The following is a 23,673-nucleotide window of genomic DNA, read 5'->3' on the forward strand; positions in this document are numbered from 1 at the left end:
ACTGTGTGCAGAGCACTGTACTAAGCGCTTGGGAAGTACAAGTTGGCAACATATAGAGACAGTCCCTACCCAACAGTGGGCTCACAGTCTAAAAGCATATAGTAAGCACTTAACAAATGCCATAATAATAATAATAATTCGGAGGAAGCACAGGTATTGAACCCCCCTTGAGCCCGTTGTTCGGTAGGGATTGTCTCTGTTGCCGAATTGTGCTTTCCAAGTGATTAGTACAGTGCTCTGCACACAGTAAGCGCTCAATAAATACGACTGACTGAATGAATGAATTTCACAAATCAAGGGAACTGAGGCACAAGGAAGTGAAGTGCTTTGCCCAAGATCACACAGCCAACAAGTGGCAGAGCCAAAATTTGATCCCAAGTCCTCTGACTCCCATGTCTGTGCTCTTTCTGCTATGCCACATGGCTTCCCCTGGTCTTCTACCCTCTCAAGCACTTAGTACAGTGCTCTGCATAGAGTAAGGGTGCGATAGATACTATCGATGGATTGAAACGTGCCCTCGCTGCCTAGATAGGAAGTAGAGAAAGGAGATGGGGCTACAGGAATTCACTGAATGCCTAGAATATGAACCATTTGGGAGAGTGCAGTAGTAGCAAGAAATTGGACTTGTATCTGTACCCATTAAGCCCTTCAAATTCACCCCAACCTCAGCCCCATCATACTTTTGTACAAATCAGTAATTGGTTTTAGTATCTCTCCCTCCATGTACACGGTAAGCTCTCTGTGGGCAAGAAACATGTCTTCCAAAACCGAGGTACTGTACTCTCCCCAGCTCTTACACGAAGCACTCAATAAATACCCCTGATTTGAGTGACTGGCATTTAGTCTCAAATGCCCTCTTTCCATTCTCTTCCTTCTCCCCTCCTTCATCCTCCTCTTTTTTCTCCCACTCCCCTTATTGCTTGAGTTAATTCCTCATTCATTCATTCAGTCGCATTTATTGAGCGCTTACTGTGTGCAAAGCACTATACTAAGCGCTTGGGAAGTACAAGTTGGCAACATATAGAGACGGTCCCTACCCAACAGCGGGCTCACAGTCTAGAAGGGGGAGACAGACAACAAAACATATTAACAAAATAAAATAAATCGAATAAATATGTACAAATAAAATAAATGTATAAAGCCTTCCTCTGTTTTGGAGTTGAGAGAATTAGAGCTCCCCTCTGGACTGAAAGCTCGTTGTGGGAAGGGAACGTATCTACCAAAGCTGTTAAATTGTACTCTGCCAAGTGTTTAGTACAGTGCTCTGCATACAATAGGCCCTTAATACCACTGACTGAGTCAACTCCACCTACTCTTTTACAATATATTCCCTCTAACGTTTAGTACAGTGCGCCGCACAAGGTAAGCGCTCAGTATGTTTCACTGATTGACTATGCTGTAAGTTCCCTGATGGCAGGGACCTTATTTCCTTTCCTAAATTCTCTTGGCATCTAGCCTTGTGTGTTGCCCAAAATACACAGTCAATCAACAAGAAGCAGTGTGGGCTAGTGGATAGAGCATGGGCCTGGGCGTCAGAAGGACCTGTGTTCTAATTCTGATTCTGCCACTTGCCTGTTGTGTGACCTTGGGTACCTCACTTAACCTCTATATGCCTCAATTCCCTCATCTGTAAAATGGGAATTAAGACTGTGGGACAGTGACTGTGTCCAACCTGATTATCCTGCATCAACCCTAGCACTTAGAACACTGCCCAGCACAAAGAAAGCACTTAACAAATATCATCATCATTATTATTATTGATAATAATGATAAACAATAGCACCCTCTATCACCAGATCCAACAGCCAATTCAGTTCTTTCTCCCCCCTTGCATTCTCAGTGGCATCTGCCATTATTCTGTGTCTCTACTAGAGTGGGAATTCTCTGCTTTGATTAGCTAAGGCATCATGCTTTCCTGTTCTCACTTTTCAAGATAAAAAGAAGCAAGGGAGAAGCAGTGTGGCCTAGGGGAAAGAGCTAGGGGAGTTAGAGAACCTGGGTTCTACTTCCGGCTCTGCCAACTGTTTGCTGTGAAACATCAGACAAATCACTTTACTTCTCTGTGCCTCAGTCACCTCATCTGTATAAACGGGATTAAATCTTCCTCCCTCCAATTTCGACTGTGAGCTCCAAGTCGGGCAGGGACTGTTTCTAATCTGATAAACTTATATCTACCCCAGGGCTTAGACCATCGCTTGACATATAAGTACATAATTTTTTTTTTAAAAAAAAAGACAGGCTTTCTACACTATCCCTCCTATCCAGCCCCTTGCCCAAATTCTTCAGGAAATTCCGAGTCAGCATCACCAAAGGAACTAAGACACAAAATCCTCATGGTTTCTGCGAAAAGAGTCTTTCACAAGTAAAATTCAATAAAGAAACCATGAATGTAGCGTCTTCTTTGCCCTTCCCACAAAGAGCATGAGCAAGGGAAATCCTACAGACACGAAACTCTCCTAAGAATCTCTAGACTGTAAGCCTGTTCTGGGCAGGGAACATGTCTGCTAATTCTGTTGTATTCTCCCAAGGGTTTAGTACAGTGCTTTGCAAATAGTAAGCACCCAAAAATACCACTGACTGATTGATGATCACTCAAAAAAGGAACTGACAAAAATGATTTCCAAAAATGTATTTTAAAAAATGACTTTAGTTTACCTGTGGCCTAAATTTAGAGTGACTATTTTCATCAAGTGCTCCCCAGAGGAGCAAAAAGAAAGTTAAGATGTGAGGCATTTCAAAGCACGCCTACTTTTAAACAATGTGAAACGTGTAACTTGGTTTTTGACCAAATCAGGATTTTGATTCCACTCCCTGAAGCTTATCGATTTTCTCTTTCTTCCCCAGACTGAACTGAATTTTCTGCTTAGATTTTCTTTCCTAAATAAAACCCAATACTACTCTAGTTAGTATTCTTTCCTAAATTAATCTTGTGAAAAAGGACATGAAAAAGGGTCAGGGCAGGGGAGAGAAAGACATGGGAGTCCAAGTCAAATGACTCGTGAATCGAAGAATTGCACCCAGCCTCCAGAGAGCTTTTTGATCATTGATTACAGCGCCCTAGATCTTATATCCAAGGGAATCTTCAAGGGTCAGTTTTTGGTCCCCTTCTGTTCTCGATCTACACTCACTCCCACGGCTCATTTGCTCCCACGGCTTCAACTATCACTTCTACGCTGATGACACCCAAATCTACATCTCTGCCCCTGCTCTCTCTCTCTCCCTCCAGGCTCGCATCTCCTCCTGCCTTCAGGACATCTCCATCTGGATATCTGCCCACCATCTAAAACTCAACATGTCCAAGACTGAACTCCTTGTCTTCCCTCCCAAACCCTGCCCTCTCCCTGACTTTCCCATCACTGTTGACGGCACTACCATCCTTCCCGTCTCACAAGCCCGCAAACTTGGTGTCATCCTCGACTCCGCTCTCTCATTCACCCCTCACATCCAATCCGTCACCAAAACCTGCTGGTCTCACCTCTGCAACATGAAATGGCTATTTAAGAAAACAATTTTTGGGGTGAGCTTTTATTTTCCTTCCAACAGTGTGATGCAACTGGCTATCTTCAAAGATGTAGTCTTCCTTTCTGTATGGTACCTTTTAGCACCCTGGACTGTGAGGAGGGGGAGAAAATTACTGTTTTTTTTTAATTTCTTTTATATTAAGTGCTTTCTGTGTGTCAGGCTAAGTGCTATGTGCTGGGGTAAATACAAGCTAATCAGGTTGGACACAGTCCGTGTCCCACATGGCACTCATAGCCTTAATCTCCATTTTACAGATGAGGGAACTGAGGCAGAGAGATCTTGATTTGCCCAAGAACACCCAGTAGACATGTGACAGAGCCGGGACTAGAACCCAGATTCTCCGACTCCAAGTCCTGTGCTCTTTCTACTAGGCCACCCTACTTCTCTGATTACCGATATTGAATATTGGTGCCCAAGAAAATGGGAAGAGTCAATGCATCACCAAATGACGATCCATTTGGTCCCCTCTCACGGGAAAGATGGGGCACACTCGGTGAGTTACCAAGGTTTCCTACCTTAAAAGAGGTGGACTGTCCTCAAAGCTGGTGATTAGAATCAAAAAGAGAAAACCCAGATGGATCCAACCTACTCTCCTCAATCTCGTCTATCTCACTGCCAACGCTTTGCCCACATCCTCTTTCTGGCATGGAAGTTCTTCCCCCTTCATATTCCACATGCCACCACTTTCCCCACCTTCAAAATCCCACCACCTCCAAGAGGCCTTGACCAACCAAGCCCTCATTTTTTTAATGGCATTTATTAAGTGCTTACTATGAGCAAGGCACTGTTCTAAGCGCTGGGGAGGTTACAAGGTGATCAGGCTGTCCCAAAGGGGGCTCACAGTCTTAATCCCCATTTTACAGATGAGGTAACTGAGGCACAGAGAAGTAACTGGCCCAAGGTCACACAGCTGACAATTGGCAGAGCTGGGATTTGAACCCATGACCACTGACTCCAAAGCCCGTGCTCTTTCCACTGAGCCACGCTGCTTCTCATTTTCCTTATACCCTTTAAGTACTTAATAATAACAATAATAATTACGGTATTTGTTAAGCAGTTACTATGAGGCAAATACTGTTCTAAGCGCAGGGAGAATGAATACAAGTTAATCAGGTTGGACACAGTCCCTGTCCCACAGGAGACTCACACTCTTCATCCGCATTTTACAGATGAGGTAACAGAAGTGACTTGCTTCAAAGTCATGTAGCAGATAGTGGCGGAGCTGGGATTAGAACCCAGGTCCTTCTGATATTTACCCCACCCTCAGCCCCACAGCACTTCGGTCCATATCTGTAAATCATTTCAATGACTGTCTCCCCCTTTGGACTGTAAGCTCCTGGTGGGCAGGGAATGTGTCTACCAAATCAGTTGCATTATACTCTCCCAAGTGCTGAGTACACTGTCCTGCACACAGTAAGTGCTCAATAATAGCATTAATTGATCCAACTACAGTAATCATACCTTTATCCCTACAGCTGCTGCAAGGGTGAACAACGGAAAACTGCTGCCCTCCAGAAGCCGCACCCATTGGGGATAGAACACAGGCCTGGCAGTCAGGTTGTGGGTTCTAATCCCAGCTCCTTCGCTTGTCTGCTGTGTGACCTTGGGCAAGTCGCTTCACTTCTCTGGGCCTCAATTACCTCACCTGTAAAATGATGACGATTGCATTTGTTAAATGCTTCCTATGTGCCAGGCATTGTACTAAGTGCAACGGTGGATACAAGCAAATCTAGTTGGGACCCAGCTCCTGTCCCACGTGGGGCTCACACTCTTCATCCCCATTTTGCAGATGAGGTAACTGAGACACCGAGAAGTGACTTGCTCAACGTCATGCAGCAGGCATGTGGTGGAGCTGGGATTAGAACCCATGACCTTCTGACTCCCAGTAAAATGGGGGATTAAGTATGTGGTCCCCTTATGGGACAGGGATTGTGTCCTACCTGAGTAACATGCATCTACCCCAGTGCTTAGAACAGCACTTGGCATATAGTAAGTGCGTACCAAGTATTATTATTATTATTATAAAATGGGTAATTTATGGTGGCCACATTGGCCTAAATCCTGCAAAATTTCAAAGAGAAAATGGCCGGGGCTCAGAAAGCAGCTTGCACCCCATTTCCGCCTTTTCAGAAGCTTGCCCCAGTCCATCTCTAATGGGGCGTCGTTTTGCTGCAGAGGGCGGTTATGTACGACCAGCACGGCAGCTGCAGCAGAAGAGAATCCTGGAATCGGCGTGTGGCTTGTCATTTTCCCCAGGATGCTGCAGAGCTCCGCTTCCATCCCAACAGTTCCATCCTGAACACCAGCGACAGCAAGGGTTTAAGAATCCTGCTCTAGCCTTCCCTGCAGGGGGTGGTGGGATTCTGATTTTCGCTCTTCTCCGTGAAAGGTGAGGACAAACCGAGGGAAAACCCCAAGGTTTGGGTGCTGTTTGAAGTGACTAGGTTTCTTGTGACCTGTGCATCACCCATTAGAGCAACAGACCCAGGATTGGACGGGATTTTAAGATGTTTAAAGAGACCACACAGGTGGGCAAACAATTTCGATAGGCTCCCTGTGCTGAAGTCTAGGTGCTTTGTTGCCAAAAAGAATACAAGAAGTCACAGGGAAGAGATGTGCGTTCTGTTTTCCCCAAAAGTGCCTAGGTGGAGAAAAATACAAATAACACTGAAATGTACCTTCCCGGGGAATGTGTTTGTTTATTGTTATATAGTACTCTTCCAAGATCTTAGTACAGTGCTCTGCAGACAGTAAGCGGTCAATAAATATGACTGAATGAAAGAATGAAATGAAATCAACCAGCACTGGGGGCTTTGGGGCAAGACAAACAGCTCCAACTTTCCCATCCCTTCGGAGATGGATCAGTCATTCCAACTGCTCCTCTCGATTTTGGGCCTCTTGTTCTCTTACCATTGGTGGGCAGGCAGCAACGATCTGTTCTGGGTCCCCATCTCTTCTCATCTTAGTCTCGCTCTCTCAGGGAGCTCATCTGCTCACACAGATTCCTACCCCTTTCAAGCGGAGTCCTACCAAATCTACCCCTCTAACCCTGTCCTTTCATTTAATTTATAATCCTGCATCTCCAGGGTAACTCCACTTTGATGCCCTGCAAGCACTTAATAATAATAATAATGATAATAATATAATAACTGTGGTATTTGTTAAGTGCTTCCTATGTGCCAGGCACCATTCTAAGTGCTGGGGGACATGCAAGATAACCAGGGTGGACACAATCCCTGTCCCACTTGGGGTTCACGGTCTTAATCCCCATTTGATAGATGAGGGAATTGAGACACAGAGAAGTTAAGTGATTTGCCCAAAGTCACACAGCAGCCATGTGGTGGAGCCTGGATTAGAATCACACAATCCCAGGCCTGTGCTCTTTCCACCACGCTGCTTCTCTACTTCCAATTTATATCTAAAATGGAGCTATTTCCTAAATGCCCTCTTTCACCAGTGTTTCTCATCTCCAATTAATATAAACCCACTATACTCCCTGTATCAGAGGCTGTGTGATCAGTACAGTGCCAAATACCACTTGGAACACATCCCCACCTCCCCCAAAAGTCTCCACTGGTTTCCCATTTCCTTATCAAGGAAAAGCTCCTCAAGCTTAACTTCAAGGCTCACCGCCACCTTTCCAAATCTTCTACATCTCCTCCTTTCACCCACATTTCCCTTACTTACCCCCAACCCCTCTCCCACATCCTCCCTCTGGCCTGTAACTCCCTCCCCCCCGCCGTATCTGCCAGACCATCACTCTCCCCGCCTTCAATGCCTTGTTGAACTTATTGTTGCCAACTTGTACTTCCCAAGCACTTAGTACAGTGCTCTGCACACAGTAAGCACTCAATAAATACGACTGATTATTAAGGTCACATCTCCTCCAAGAGGCCTTCCCTGATTCAGGCCCTCTTTTCCCCTGCTCTCTTTTCAGCATCTATGCACTTGGATCTATAGCTGTTGGGCATTTGGTAGTTGCCCCACCTTCATCCCCATACCACTTCCGTACATATCTATAGATTATTTATATTATTAATGGTCTCCTCTATACTGCAAGCTTACTGTAAGCGAGGAAATCACGTTTTCCAACCCCAGTGAACTGTACTCTCCCAAGCACTAAGTATGGTGCTCTGCACACAGTAAGCACTCAATAAACACTACTAATTCACTCCTCCCAAGCTAGCCTCACTCTCGTCTCCACCTCATCCCCTTGTTCACACTGTTCCCCCAGCATGAAACTCCTTCCCTCCTCACAGTCAAAGCCCTACCAGACTGTAAACTCGTTATGGGCAGGGCATGTGTCGGCTATATTGTTATAGTGTACTCTCCCAAGCGCTTAGCATAGTGCTCTGCACACAGTAAGTGCTCAATAAATATGATTGGCTGACTACTAATATCTCACCTCCCCCAGCAAATCTTCCCACTTAAAACCCAACAGGACAAAGCGACCTGTCTTTTATATTGATGTGTCTCCCCCGACCCTAGACTGTAAGCTTGTTTGGGGCAGGAAATGTCATTGTTTATTGTTACGCTGTACTTTCCCAAGCACTTAGTAAAGTGCTCTGAAAACAGTAAGCACTCATGAGCCCGTGCTTGGGATTCAGAGGTTGTGGGTTCTAATCCCAGCTCTGCCACTTATCAGCTGTATGACTTTGGGCAAGTCACTTAACTTCTCTGTGCCTCAGTGACCTCATCTGTAAAAGGGGGATTAAGACTGTGAGCCCCACATGGGACAACCTGATTACCCTGTATCTATCCCAGTGCTTAAAACAGTGCTTGGCACATAGTAAACTCTTAAATACCATCATCATCAATAAATACGGTTGAATGAATAAATGAATGAATTTGTAGCACAAACAATGATTATCCTATAGGCCACAAGTTCCTTGGGGGTAAGTATTGTGACTACCAACTCTATTTTCTTGTCCTTTCCCTAGCACTTACTATAGGTGCTCTGCACACAGTAAGCACTCAATACATACCCCATTGGTTGACTATCCTCAGCACTTGGGTACGTCATTTCAATTGCACATTCAATTAGACGATGCTAACTGTCATTATTTTTAACGTCAAAGGCCTCTGTGGGTAAGTTCCCTATGGGCAGGGAATGTTTGATTCTTTGTTTTGTACTTTCTCAAACATTTAGTTCAGTGCACTGCGCTCAGTGGACATTCAAAAACTATTACTACTACTTCGAGTCAAAAAAAAAAATGTCTTTTAAGTAACCCCCCGGGGCAGTTTCTCACACCAACAGCCTGGCAAAATTCATTCCTTCTACCAACATTAATTGAGCTGGATGTTCTTAATGCAGTTCATCTCAACATTTGTTCCTGTGCCCTGGGAATTTTATCAGCTTCCTTTAGAAGCCTCCTTGGAGAGTAAACCAATTCCTATAGGGGGACACCCCGACTTAGGCAGGATATCTAAAGGGAACTGATGGTTCTCTGGGCCTCAGTGGCCTTATCTGTAAAATGGGGATTAAGACCGTGAGCCCCATGTGGGACGGGGACTGTGTCTAACCTGATTAGCTCGGATTCACTCATTCAATCGTATATATTGAGCGCTTACTGTGTGCAGAGCACCGTACTAAGCGCTTGGGAAGTACAAGGTGGCAACATATAGAGATGGTCCCTTCCCAACAACGGGCTCACAGTCTAGAAGGGGGAGACAGACAGCAAAACATGGAGACTGGTGTTAAAACTCCAGGCACTTAGAACAGTGTCTGACCCATAGTATGCACTTAAATACCATAAAAAAGGAGAGAGGGCTTTATTCTCCCAGGGCCCACAGAGTGCCTGGAACAATGGCTCATCCCGGTTTTGGGAATGGGGTGTTGGAAGAAGAGGAAAAGAGAATGAGAGGGAGAGAAGATGGGAGAGGGCAGAGAGACAGAGAAAGAGTGCCTGTGAGTACAGGATGGTGCACATGTACATGGAAGGGAGAGATCTTACTGAGTCGGTCGTTCAATCCATCGGTGCTATTGATTGAGCCCTTACTGTGTGCACAGCACTGTACTAAGCACTTGGAAGAGTACAATAGACATCACAGACTCTTGGACTCTAGACTGTAGCTGGTTGTGAGCAGGGAATGTGACTGCTTATTGTTGTATTGTACTCTCCCAAATGCTTAGTACAGTGCTCAAAAAGTAAGCGCTCAATAAATATGACAATGAGTGAATGAATGGACATGGCCCCTTCCCTCAAGGACCCTACCACTCACTGGTCAAGCAATTGATGGTATTTATTAAGCACCTGTGCAGAGCACTGTCTTGAGTGCTTGGGAGTATAGTGTAGGGGGATATATTCCCTGCCCACCAAAAGCTTCCAGTCTAGATGTGTTGTGTTTTAAGCAATTCTGAGAAGAGACCACCTCCCTGGTATTCATGTTGGAATGGGGCCAGCTGTCCACAAGTCTAGCAAGCATGGCACAGCTGGGTGTCCACCTCCTCCAAATCCTCCATCTTAAATGGTTTGCCTATGGAGTAGCATCATCAAGTGTATTTACTGAGCACTTATGAAGCCCAATAAACACCTTGTAGCAGGTGGGTGAAGCCCCTTTAACTCACTGAACACTCTCCAAATCACCAGCTGTGATAATAATAATAATAATAATGAGTGGCATTTGTTAAGTGCTTACTATGTGCCAGGCCCTATAGTAAGTTCTGGGGGGTGGGGGATGCGAGCAAAGCAGGTGGACACAGTCTGTTTCAACTAGCTCTCTTCCTCCTTTCAAAGCCCTACAATTACTCTATTTATTTATTACTCTATTTATTTTACTTGTACATATCTATTCATTTTATTTTGTTAATATGTTTGGTTTTGTTCTCTGTCTCCCCCTTCTAGACTGTGAGCCCACTGTTGGGTAGGGACTGTCTCTATATGTTGCCAACTTGTACTTCCCAAGCGCTTAGTACAGTGCTCTGCACACAGTAAGTGCTCAATACTATTGATTGATTGATTGAGAGCTCACCTCCTCCAAGAGGCCTTCCCAGGGCCTTCCCAGACTGAGCCCCCTTTTTCCTCTCCTCCTCCCCATTTCCCCTGCCCTACTCCCTTCCCCTCCCTACAGCGCCTGTATATATGTTTGTACAGATTTACTACTCTAGTTATTTTACTTGTACATATTTACTATTCTATTTAATTTTGTTAATGATGTGCACCTAGCTTTAATTCTATTTGTTCTGACAACTTGACACCTGTCCACATGCTTTGTTTTGTTGTCCGTCTCCCCCTTCTAGACTGTGAGCCCGTTGTTGGGTAGGGACTGTCTCTATATGTTGAGAACTTGTGCTTCCCAAGCGCTTGGTACAGTGCTCTGCACACGGTAAGCACTCAATAAATACGATTGATGAATGAATGAATACGGAGCTCACAGTCTTCATCCCCATTTTAGAGATGAGGTAACTGAGGCCCAGAGAAGTGAAGTGACTAGCGCAGGGTCACAAAGCAGACAAGTGGAGGAGCAAGTATTCAAATCTAGGTCCTCCTGAAGCCCAGGCCCGGGCTTTACCCACTAGGCCATGCTACTTCAAGGAGATGTACCAGTTGTAATAATAATAATGTTGGCATTTGTTAAGCACTTACAATGTGCAAAGCACTGTTCTACAAGTTGTAGAAGCAGCAGCACTCACGGGATTTGACAAATTACATTGGCTGCTCTCCTTTTAGTTGGTATCTTAGGTGAGTAACAGATAAAAACCAAATCCAATTGTAACATCCATCATCCATTGATTCCCTTTCTCTGAAGGTGCTTGGACCTGAAGAAGTCTTTTTGCCTGGACCAGGTCTCACCTGTGTTTACGGTGGGAGATTCCATCATCGTCAGCACTTTCTCCATCTTCCCACGAGCTCGGCCTGGGGTGGAGCAGAGCGAGCAGGAAGGTGGAGAGGGACGGAGGGAGGGAAGGAGGGAGGGGTGGGCTGAATTCATGTCATCCCAACCTATTTGGCTGCCATATGCATGGTCCAGCCACCGGATCTGCCTCCCAACCAGCGAGGGGGTCACTGATTCAATTCATTCAATGACCATGGTGGGGTCATTCATTCAACTGTATTTATTGAGTGCTTACTGTGTGCAGAGCACTGGACTAAACGCTTGGAAAGTACTATTCAGCAATAGAGACAACCCCTGCCCACACCGGGTTTACAGTCTAGAATTACCACTACATCTTTCAGTCAGTCAGCTACACCCCACAAAGGCTGGGAAAAGCACCATCATGTCATTTAGTCAGTCAGTCAGTCAGCTACACCCCATGGAAGCTCCCGGTAAAAGCACCATCACATTGTTCAGCTACGCTGCAAGGAGGCCGCCGGTAAAATAAACCCATCACTCCGTTCGCTCGTTAATCACATCCGTGAAGTCTTAAATTAAATGGCTGAGACTGGGATACCCAAGTTGTAAAAGTCAACGTTAACGGCTCTCCCCACCGAAAGCCTGCTTTTCATGATTTGGGAGGAATATAAAATTACGGACTAACGAAGGGATCTTGCGTTCAGCGATCTCCCCGCTGGTTTCCCCAATCCGCACGCAGAGCCTGCCGCGTCTGGAAACCGCCTTCTGTCCTCATCCTTCTTGCGGGATCTAAAAGCTGTAGAAATGAGCATTTCCCAATGGGCTCTGTATTCCTTCTCAGGTGCCAATTTCTATCTGCAGAACTTGGAGGTGGATTTCAATTATAATTTGGTACTTAGGAGTGTGCAATAACGTTCGAGCTTTTTCTTTTCAATCGTTACCTAGGGGAAAAGAAAATTTTAGCTTACATTTATTGATGTAATGTTATTAGAATGAAGAAAAAATGGAGATTAAAACAATTTTACCTAATGACCCAAAACCCTTTCAAGTCCATCTTTTTCCCGTTAAACAGCTCTTGGAGAATCAAGCAGAGATTACAGACAAGGCACTGTAATGATATCTTAGACCACATTGTTTTAACCCTCCAAATTTAAAAAATCTGAACTACAGACTTGAAAGAAAATGAATTTGCTTTACTCATCCATAAATCATATCGCACTGTCAGGCTATATGTAGAGGAATTTTGAAATTATTTTCCACTCCATTCACCAGATGTTTTAGATCATCATCATCAATGACCTCTCCTGAATGTCTACTGGGCATAAAACTGTACCAAGCAAAAGTATAAGGGAAGCAAGACACACAATCCCTGCCCTCAGAGAGTTTACAATCCATCTCAAACAGCAACAAGTTAGCAGTGTCATTAAAGAAGCTCTCCTACCTTCAGAACAAGAAGTGAACAAACACTCCAGATCTTCTCTAAAGGGAAACAGATGGAAACTTACATCACCTACCAAACTACCAAAGACGACTTAACCCAGTAAACTCCTTGTGGGGAGGGGTCGACTCTATGAACCACACTGTGATCTCCCAAGCACTAATCCAATGCTCTGCACACAGTAAGCACTCAATAAAGACCGAGGATTGATGATTGTGATTTTCTGTGGGGTTTTTGAACCAGGGGTACCTCTACCACCCTATGCTTCCTAAACATAATGATAACTGTGGTATTTGTTCAGGGCTTACTATGTGCCAAGCCTTGTACTAAGCCCTGGGGTAGACCCAAGATAATCAGGTCCCCCATGGGGCTCACAGCCTAAAGTGATCAATCAAGCAGAAGGGAGAACAGGTATGGAATCCCCATTTTGCAGATGAGGGTACTGAGGCCCTGAGAAGTGAAGTGACAAGGCCACTTTTCTGCTGTGTGACCTTGGGCAAGTCACTTCACTTCTCTGTGCCTCAGTCACCTCATCTGTAAAATGGGGATTAAGACTATGAGCCCTATGTGGGACAGGGACTGGGTCCAACACAATAATCCTGTATCTACCCCATCAATTAGTACAGTGCTTGGCACATAGTGAGCACTTAAATAGCACAATTATTATTATTATTATTACAGTAGACAACTGGCAGAGCTGGGGTTAGAACCAGGTCCTCTGGCTCCCAGGCCTGTGCTCTTTTCACTAGGCCGTGTTGCTTCTCACATCTACTAGGTGCATGACACCAACGAGGATGGTCAGAGGCACCTTGGGGAGCCCAAAATGGGAGTTTACACTCATCATTTTTTTTTTTTTTTTACAATTGCTCAGCTCCCTACCCTCACCCCCTGAAGTTTTACAAATGAGACTAAAAAGAGAGCTGAGCCGGGATAAATTTTTCTTATGACACATCCCCCCCGTCCCCCAGCCCTTGCCCCATGTCATCTCTTCCCCTTTTCACTAAGCGATTGTTTCTCCAAAGGGAAGGTCATGGAGACTGGTACAGTGCTCTGCACACAGTAAGCGCTCAATAAATATGATTGAATGAATGACTGGTGCTCTGGCACTCCAAATGGCTATTGGATCAAAGCCCCTTTTCTTCTCCTCCTTTCCTCCTTCTTCAATCCCCAGCAACCCAATCTCCACATCTCTTTTCTGCCCTCTCTTCCCTCCTCGGGGAACGTGTCTATCAACTCTGTTATACTCTACTCCCCCAATCTCATAGTACGTAGTGCTCTCCATACTGTCGGCACTCAATAAATACCATTGATTGATTGATTCTCTACCCTTCTATCAGATCGACCAAGTCACAACCACTCAAGGCACATGTCACCTTAATAATGATGGTATTTGTTAAGCACTTGCTATGTGCCAAGCACTGTTCTAAGCGCTGGGATAGATACAAATTTGTCCCCTGTGGGGCTCACAAGTTTAATCCCCATTTTACAGATGAGGTCACTGAGGCATGGAGAAGTTAAGTGACTTGTCCAGAGTCACACGGCTGACAAGTGGCGGAGCTATCATTAGAACCCATGAACTCTGATGCCCAAACCTGGGCTCTTTCCACTAAGCCACGCTGCTGCCTTAAAATACTAATGAAGACAACAATCATTAACATTAACATAATAATTACTAATATGGTGATAATCATGGTGATAATGATTATGGTGTTTACTATCTGAACTAAGCACTGGGGGATAGCCAAGAGCTTCAGGTGGGACACAGAGTCCCTGACCTGCAAGTGATTCTCCCAGGCTAAGAGAGTTCCTGAAGGAAGAAGTCAGAGAAGTATCTACTGCAACACCTGCCATTTGAGCATCCCATGAGTACAAAACTTTTTTAGTAAAGACCGGGCACCGTTTATTACACTTAATAGTGTTTTTGTAAAGCCTCGTGTCCGTTTTCTTTTAGACCCAGCCCGATTTCATCTTTTCCACGCTGATTGGGTCCATGCATATACATATTTCCTACCTTAATTCCTGAGCACACAAATATACACACACCCATGCAGGGAGACTTCCAAAATGCTATTTTGGAAAAAAAAAAAAAAAAAGAACACAACGAAACAGTTATCCTTCAAAGGAGACAGTACACTGAGGATTCTTCTTTAGCCAAAATTTGGTTAGTTGGGACCCTACACTGTGGTTTTTAGGCTTCCTCTATTAAATTATTTTTTAAAAAAGTTTATTTCAAAATCCAAGAGAACTACAGCTCAAAAAAAAAATCATTTGGGCTATGAAGTCACTTGGCTCTCATATCCTACAACTAGGGGTAAGTGTAGTTTGCAAATTTCTTTCATGCAGAAACTTGCATTAGAAGAGACACAGGAAGAATGTAGAACCGACTTACAAATTGCAGCTCCAAGTCTCACTCATGTCTTAGTTGAACTTTGGAGACCGGCGAGTGTTTCCTTCATAGACTCGCACCGGAGTGGAGAGATTAACGGAGGAGTTGGAAGAGTTAAAGGAAAAGATGTCGATGCAGCCCAGAATTCTGCTGCTGACAGCAGCAATGGGATGTTTGGAAGAAGAATTTAAGAAGCGATGAGGCTAAGTGGATAGAGCATGGGCCTGGGACTCAGAAGGACCTGGGTTCTAATCCTGATTTCGTCACATAGAGAAGCAGCGTGGCTCAGTGGAAAGAGCCCGGACTTCGGAGTCAGAGGTCATGGGTTCAAATCCCGACTCTGCCAACTGTCAGCTGTGTGACTTTGGGCAAGTCACTTAACTTCTCTGTGCCTCAGTTACCTCATCTGTAAAATGGGGATGAAGACTATGAGCCCCCTGTGGGACAACTTGATCACCTTGTAACCTCCCCAGCATTTAGAACAGTGCTTTCCACATAGTAAGTGCTTAACAAATGCCACCATTATTATTATTATTATGTCTACTGTGTCACCTTGGGCAAGTCACTTCACTGCTCTGGGTCTCAGTTCCTTCATCTATAAAATGGGGATCAGCAGCGTGAGCCCCGTGTGGGACAGGGACTGTGTCCAACCTGATTAACTTGTATCTACCCTAGTGCTTAAAATAGCGCTTGGCACCTAGTAAGCATTCAACAAGTACCAAAATTATTATTATTGTTATTAACTTGTATCGACTCCAGAGCTTAGAACACTGCTTGGCACATAGTAAGTGCTTACAAGTACCATAATTATTGTTATTGTTGGTGTTATTATTATTATTAATAATAATAAGAATATGATAGAGACCCTCCTGGGCTGATGTTCTCATTCCCCGGGATGTACATCATTAGCTCTCTCCCTCCAACCCCACTTCGAGTTCTGAATAAATTTATTCCAGCTCCTCTTGGGATCCACTGCTATTTCCGCATAACAAATCCAACATGCTTACCACCCACTGGGTGCCAAAGTGATTCCTTTTAACTAACACAATTAGCCACTCCGGGCTCAGATCGTCATCTCATCCTTGAACCTTAGTGTACTTGGGTTAATGTCACTGGAAAAAACTGGAATGGCAGGTGCTCAGTAAATGCTAATGATGAGCAGCAAGGGTGTAAGAAGGTGGCTTATAAACAGTTAAGAAGCGGAGGGAGTGTTTGGGATTTGGCTTATTTATAGGAATGTCTGTCTTCCCATCTAGACTGTTGTGCACAGGGAATGTTTCTGCCAACGCTGTTGTACTGTACTCTACTGAGAGTTTAGAAGCAGTGTGGCCTAGTGAATACAGCAGGGGCCTGGGATTCACAAGGACCTGAGTTCTAACCCCAGCTCTGCCACTTGTCTGCTGTGTGACCTTGGGCAAGCCACTACACTTCTCTGGGCCTCAGTTCCCTCATCTGGAAAGTGGGGATTACGACTGTGAGCCCCATGTGGGATAGGGACAGTGCCCAACCCAATTTGCTTGAATCACCCCAGTCCTTAGTACAGTGCCTGGCGCATAGTAAGCACTTAAATACTATTATTATCATTCATTCAATCATATTTATTGAGCGCTTACTGTGTGCAGAGCACTGTATTAAGTGCTTGGGAAGTACAAGTCGGCAACATATATCACAATGCTGTACACATAGTTAACTCATAGATGATGACAATGATGATGATGACTGGAAAAAAAAAAGAGAGAGAGGTACCTGTCCCCATCACCTCAAAGCAACTCCTCAGATAGTCTGAGCTCTGTTCTCCAGGATCTAAGCTTCCCACCTTTCTGTTTATCCCTCTACCCTTCCAGGCCCAGACCCAAAAACCAATGGTCCTTTTTGAAAGAGGGCGTATCTACCAACTCTGTAGTATTGTGCTCTCCCAAGCACTTAGCACACAGTGCTCAAAGCATAAACATCAGTGATGATGCTAAGGAAAGGAGGACTGTCTTGCCATAAAGTGGTAATCAATTCTAGAACCGCTTACCCAAGTAGGTCGTATAATCTTTCTTGGACATTTTTAAATCACAGGGTTATTCCACTGCCTAAATGTTTTTAGCGGCCTGGTTGTGGGGAGGAGGCGGGTGGGTGGCTGGGGCAGAGATGGAAACAGCACTCTAGAGGGTTCTTCCAGACATGGGGCTTTATGAATATTTCATTTCACTCATTCAAAAAAGAAACCAACTGGAAAACCATGTGGCTTGATACCTTTGCGACCTTCCTAAAAATCAATCAATCAAGGAATGGCATTTACTGAGTGCTTGCCGCTGCACTAAGACCAAATACCCAAATATACTAAAACCACTGTACTATGCCCAAGTGTCTTTTTTCCACCATCTCATAAAAAAAAAGAAAAAACATTGCTTTCTGCAAGTTTATTTGTTTGATCCCCCAAATGGAAATCTAAAGTTAGGGTTCAATTTATTTAGGGGGTTAGTTGACCTCAGGAAGAGATAAATGTGCATGCATATACACACACACACCCTCCGCCCTTTCAATAAGAGTTTCAGCAGCATCAAAGAGCCACCTGCTTAGGTTTTCTCATTCACTCATTCATTCAATCATATTTATTGAGTGCTTACTGTGTGCACTGCACTAAGTGCTTGGAAAGTACAATTCAGCAACAGAGACAATCCCTGCCCACAATGGGCTTACAGTCCATCAATACTATTTATTAAGCACCTGCGATGTGCAGAGCCTTATAACTCAGTAATCAGGCAGGTATAATCAAATGAGTAGACACGATTCCTGCCCAGAGCTTGCAATCAAGCTGGGGAACAGTCACAAAAATTCACTGCAGATAAGAGGAAGGAGAAAAACAAGATATGGACACGAGTTAGTATCAGCATGGCTCAGTGGGAAGAGCCCGGGCTTGGGAGTCAGAGGTCATGGGTTCTAATCCCGGCTCCGCCACGTCTGCTGTGTGACCTTGGGCAAGTCATTTAACTTCTCTGAGCCTCAGTTCCCTCATCTGTAAAATGGGGATTAAGACTGTGAGCCCCACGTGGGACAACCTGATCACCTTGTATCCCCCCAGCACTTAGAACAGTGCTTTGTACATAGTAAGCGCTTAACAAATGCCATCATTATTATTGTTCTTCTAGACTGTGAGCCCGCTGTTGGGTAGAGACCGTCTCTATATGTTGCCAACTTGTACTTCCCAAGCGCTTAGTACAGTGCTCTGCACATGGTAAGCACTCAATAAATACGATTGAATGAATGAATGAATTTAAAGAATAGGGTATTAATAGTGGTATTAGAATTGATTGAGCATTCGCTGGGTGTGGTACACTGTACTAAGTGCATGGGAAATACAGAAGTGACATGATCCTTGTCCACATGGAGTTTCTACTCTAATGGGAAAAACAAACATAAAAATATTTATAGGAGTTTTCCCCAATTAAACCTTCTCCCTCTCCTTTCTGTGTCACCTATGTGTGTGCCCTTTAAGCATTGATATTCACCCAGCCCATAGCTCTTCTGTACATAGCTGCAATTTATATTAATGTCTATCCACCTCTAGATTGTAAGCTTCTAGTGGGCATGGAACTTGTCTACCAACTCTATTTTACTTTCCCAAATGCTCAGTACAGTGCTCTGCACACACTAAGTGCTCAATAAATACCACCAAATGATAGTCAAAATAATTAAATGTGCAATTGAATAGACAGATACAATAACAATGGTATTTGTTAAGCGCTTACTATGTGCCAAGCACTGTTCTAAGCAAGGAGGTAAATTCAAGGTAATCAGGTTGCCCCATGTGGGGCTCACAGTCTCAATCCCCATTTTACAGATGAGGTAACTGAGGCACAGAGAAGTGACTTGCCCAAGGTCACTCAGCAGACAAGTGTCAGAGGCGGGATTAGAACCCACAACCTCTGACTCCCAAGCCTGTGCTCTTGCCACTAGGCCATGCTACTCCTCAAGGGTGGATACTGTGAGCCCACTGTTGGGTAGGGACTGTCTCTATGTGCTGCCAACTTGTACTTCCCAAGCGCTTAGTACAGTGTTCTGCACACAGTAAGCGCTCAATAAATACGATTGATGATGATAAGGATGGGTGGAGTTGACACTCAGAGCTGATGGGTTTAAGTAGCTTCAGAAATTAATCAGGGAAGGATTGTTGGAAGGAAGTAGTATTAATAATAATGATAAATTGTGGTATTTGTTAAGAGCTTACTATGTGTTGGGCACTGTTGTAAGTGCTGGGGTGGATACAAGCAAATTAGGTTGGACACAGTCCCTGTCCCAGATGGGGCTTCTCATCTTAAGCCCCATTTCCCAGATGAGGTAACTGAGGCCCAGAGAAGTGACTTGCCCAAGCTCACACAGCAGACAAGTGGTGGAGTCAGGATTAGAACCCAGGTCCTTCCGACTCATAGGCCCTTGTTCTAGCCACTAGGCCACAAATTTAAGAAGGGATAAAGTTCCAAGTAGCAGGGGAGCAGAATGAGCTGGGAGATGGAGGCAGGAGAGTTGAGAAGCTGCTACCAAATTAATCCAAGCACTTATCCTATCCTGCCTTGATTATTGTATCAGCCTCCCTGCCTCTCTCCGCTCCAGTCCATACTTCACTTTGTTGCCCAGGTTATTTTTCTACAGAAACGTTCAGCCCATGCTTTCCCACTCCTCGAGAACCTCCAGTGGTTGCCAACCCACCTCTGCATCAAACTGAAACTCCTTACCATCAACTTGACAGCACTTGATCACCTTGCCCCCTCCTACCTCACCATTCTCCTCTCCTACTACAACCTGCCCACCCACTTCACTCCTCTACTGCCAACCTACTCCCCGTACCTCGATCTCGTCTACCTCGCCACCGATCTCTTGCCTATGTCCTGCCTCTGGCCTTTAACACCCCCTCCCCTTCATAACCGACAATGACTCTCCCCCCACAAGCCTTACTGAAGGCACATCTCCTCTAAGAGGCCTTCCCCAGCTAAGCCCTCATTTCCTCTCCTCCCTGTCACTTCTGCATCGCCTCAATTTGCTCCCTTTATTCACTCCCCCCACCACAGCACTTACGTGCAGATCTGTAATTTATTTCTTTATATTAATGTCTGTCTCCCCCTCTAGATTGCAAGCTTGATGTGGGTAGGGAATGTGTCTACCAACTCTGTTATGTTGTTCTCTCTCAAGAGGTTAGTACAGTGTTCTGCACACAGTTAGCGCTCAGTGAATACAACTGATTGATGATAGAGAAACAGATTTAGGAGCCCAACTCTGTTATGTTGTTCTCTCCCAAGAGCTTAGTACAGTGTTCTGCACACAGTTAGTACTCAATGAATACAACTGAGTGAGATAGAGAGATTTTAGAGATGTAGAAATGGTAGCCGAAGCCATGTGAGCAGATGAGATGCCCAGGAAAGTCAGTGAAGAGTGAGGAGAACAGGGGATCCCGAATGGAGAAGGGAGAGGTCCACACAGCTAAGGGTGGAGGGGCTCAACAGGAGCCGGAGAATGAATCTGAGAAGGGATGGTCAGAGAGGTGGGAAGAGAAGCGGGGAAGGTACGTACAGAGGCACTATGGAAAGCCGTGAGGACTCTGTTAAAGAGACAAACGGCAGGAGCTAAGCAGGGACGATTTAAAAATCCAGCAGGGAAGGCTTCCGGTGTTGTATTGTACTCTCCCAAGGGCTTAGTACAGTGCTCTGCACCCAGTAATCACTCAACAAATACCACTGATGGATTGATGTGATTTCAGAAGATCTCTGATAACGTGCAGAGCTGCAGTCAGTCTAACTGTGCTTGGCCGTCAGAGGGCAAGCTCCACCCACCCACCCCTGAACGCCATTCAGCGCTTAGTACAGTGCCTGGCACATAATAAGAGCTTAACAAATACTATAAGTTATTAATTAATGTCTACCTACCTTTCTAGACTGCAAACTCGTTGTGGGCAGGGAACGTGTCTGTTATATTGTTATATTGTACTCAGCCAAGTGCTTAGTGCAGTGCCCTGCACACGCTCAGCGCTCCATAAATACGATTGAATCACATTTATGAATGAACCATCTTCACTCTGAAGTTCTGGAATGGGGGCACTCTGCTGGGGCAGTCCCTGCTTGGGTCCACAGATCTCTAAAGGGCCCACCCGGTAACTGGGGGCAACTTCCACCCTCCCAAATTTGAGGTTCACCTCCAATCTCCTGGCTGGATTGATCTGCTCTGGCACTTGCAACCCAATTCCAGAGCGAGAAGAGCTATCCTGGCTTTTCTATGCTGACTGGCACCTGTTCACTGCAACCTTAATACATTTTGCTCAATTTTCCTGGAAACCTAAGAGTATTTACAATGTGGCAGTCATAATGATGGGATTTGTTAAGCGCTTACGAGGTGTCACTTGCTGTTCTAAGCACTAGGGTAGATATAAACTAATCAGGTTGGACACGGTCCCTGTCTCACAAGAGGCACACAGTTGTAATCCCCATTTTACAGATGAGGGCACTGAGCACAGAGAAGTGAATAATAGTAATAATAATTATGGTATTTGTTGAGCCTCAATATGTGCCGAGCACTGTTCTAAGCACTGGGGTAGATACAAGGTAATCAGGTTGTCCCACGTGGGGCTCACAGTCTTAATCCCCATTTTACAGATGAAGGAACTGAAGCCCAGAGAAGTGAAGTCACTTGTCCAAGGTCACACAGCAGAACATGGGTGGGGAACCAGGATTAGTGATGGCAGTTGGCAAAGGAGGGTGGTCAATCTTAAAACTTCAACAGGAGCAGAAAGAGTCCTTAACTTTGCCACAACCGTTATAGGGAATTGACCTGCATCTGTTTATTCATTCAATCATATTTATTGAGTGCTTACTGTGTGCAGAGCACTGTACTATGCACTTAGAAGAGTATCATACGACAATAAACAGACACTTTCTCTGCCCACAATGAGCTTAGCCCAGTTAAACAGGCAGGCATGAGGAAGATTAACAACCCAATCAAACCAAAGCCTCCGCATAAACTCTCAACTCGATTTTTACCCTACCGAAATTCCTCTGGCCCAGCATGGATTTCAACGACTCTGCTGTGCGAACTGATGCTCAACCTCACGCACAGGCCCAATTTTGCCATTAACTTTGTCAACAAACAGAGGAGCCAATCTCGAGTCTGGCTGAAGGGGCTACTCCATGTTGGTGGGTGGAGAAAATAATCAGAAGAAGAGCCTAAACTTAAATTGTAAAAAAACCCCAGTTTAAAAGCATCACTTTAAAAATATAACTGTCCACCAACTGTGCTCTGATATTAGGAGAGAGAGAGAGAGGGGAGAGAGAGAGAGAAAGCGCAAAGCTCATAACTCTAGCTCCTCAGCCAGTTCATTATAGCACAGTCCTATGCGTTTGGCAATAAACAAAAATCTATTTCGAATGAACAGACTGTAGTAGGCGCATTTGATAACACAATCACAGTGCCTGAAGATAAAAGAAGAAACTCTCAATAGGGCCAATGTGCCCTTTAAATTCGAACACACGAACCAAAAAAATACAGCCAACTAACCCTTTATTTTCTCATTTGTAAAACTTCACAGGATGTTTGTTTTTTTTTTTTCCAAGTCCTATGCAGTTGTGGGTAAGGGCATTAAAACCAGAGGAGGGTGCCCAATTGTAATTCTAGCTCATAAACTTCACCACCCACCTCCTTGCCCCCCTCCCCGCCCCCGCCAACCGCCGGCCCCCGGCAATCCCTATTTCTATTTTCCAGCACCCCCATCCAGGCGCCGCGCCGGCACGTGGTACCCACGAAAGGACACAGGCAAAGATTTCCCAGACATTCCTCCGAAACTATGACACAGCTAATTTCCTCTTCTAAGCCATAATATCTTTGATCTGGCCATTTGGCTCCCGATCCCTCTTGCGCCAACTCTACCGAGAAGGCACATTTTCCTTTTTTTCTTCGCAGATTAAAAACCAACAAATTACCCATTACGAATCCAGGCTGGATTTCTGGAGGGGTCTCTACCTTGCCACGGTAGAGTTCCTTCTTTCACTGGGGGCTGAGACCTGCTCCTGTGCTCAGAATAACCTAATCATTTCTGCCAATAGGGTACAAATCAAGGGAAAAGCCCATCTCCAGGAGCTAGCCCAACACCTACAGGCCAGGCAACCCAAATAACAAACCGGGCCCAGCGCTTTTTTCTCATTCCTTGCAAAATGGAGGTCAGAAAAAAGCAAAAACCCTAAGTACAATCTGCAACATTCCAGTGTCCTCACCAAAACACCTGACCTGGATCACTTACGCTGCTCAAGGAATGTTTTTCACCCTTCTGGAAAAGCTAAGGATACAGCACAGCGATACGCAGCTCAGAAATTCTGAATAAAAAACTGTATTAAAAAAGAAAAAAAGAAAGAGTCCCACCATACGATCTCATTTTAAACAACTTCAGCAGAGACAACTCCAAATCTGAGAAACATAAACAACATGCAGAGAGCGCGAGCCAGGGACCAGAAAAATTGCACTGAGAGCAGGTTTAAGGTTCAGACTATTTAAATGCATCATCTTAAAA

At 44.9% G+C, this 23,673-nt stretch overlaps 1 protein-coding gene across 4 annotated transcripts in view; it reads right to left on the reverse strand.

Annotated features, from left to right (window-relative positions):
• The window catches only part of PRKCZ (protein kinase C zeta), a 219,688-nt gene that overhangs the window by 134,167 nt on the left and 61,848 nt on the right, over window positions 1-23,673 (reverse strand). The window lies entirely within an intron of this gene.

Source organism: Tachyglossus aculeatus, chromosome 5, assembly GCF_015852505.1.
Source record: "Tachyglossus aculeatus isolate mTacAcu1 chromosome 5, mTacAcu1.pri, whole genome shotgun sequence".
Taxonomy (NCBI): Eukaryota; Metazoa; Chordata; class Mammalia; order Monotremata; family Tachyglossidae; genus Tachyglossus; species Tachyglossus aculeatus.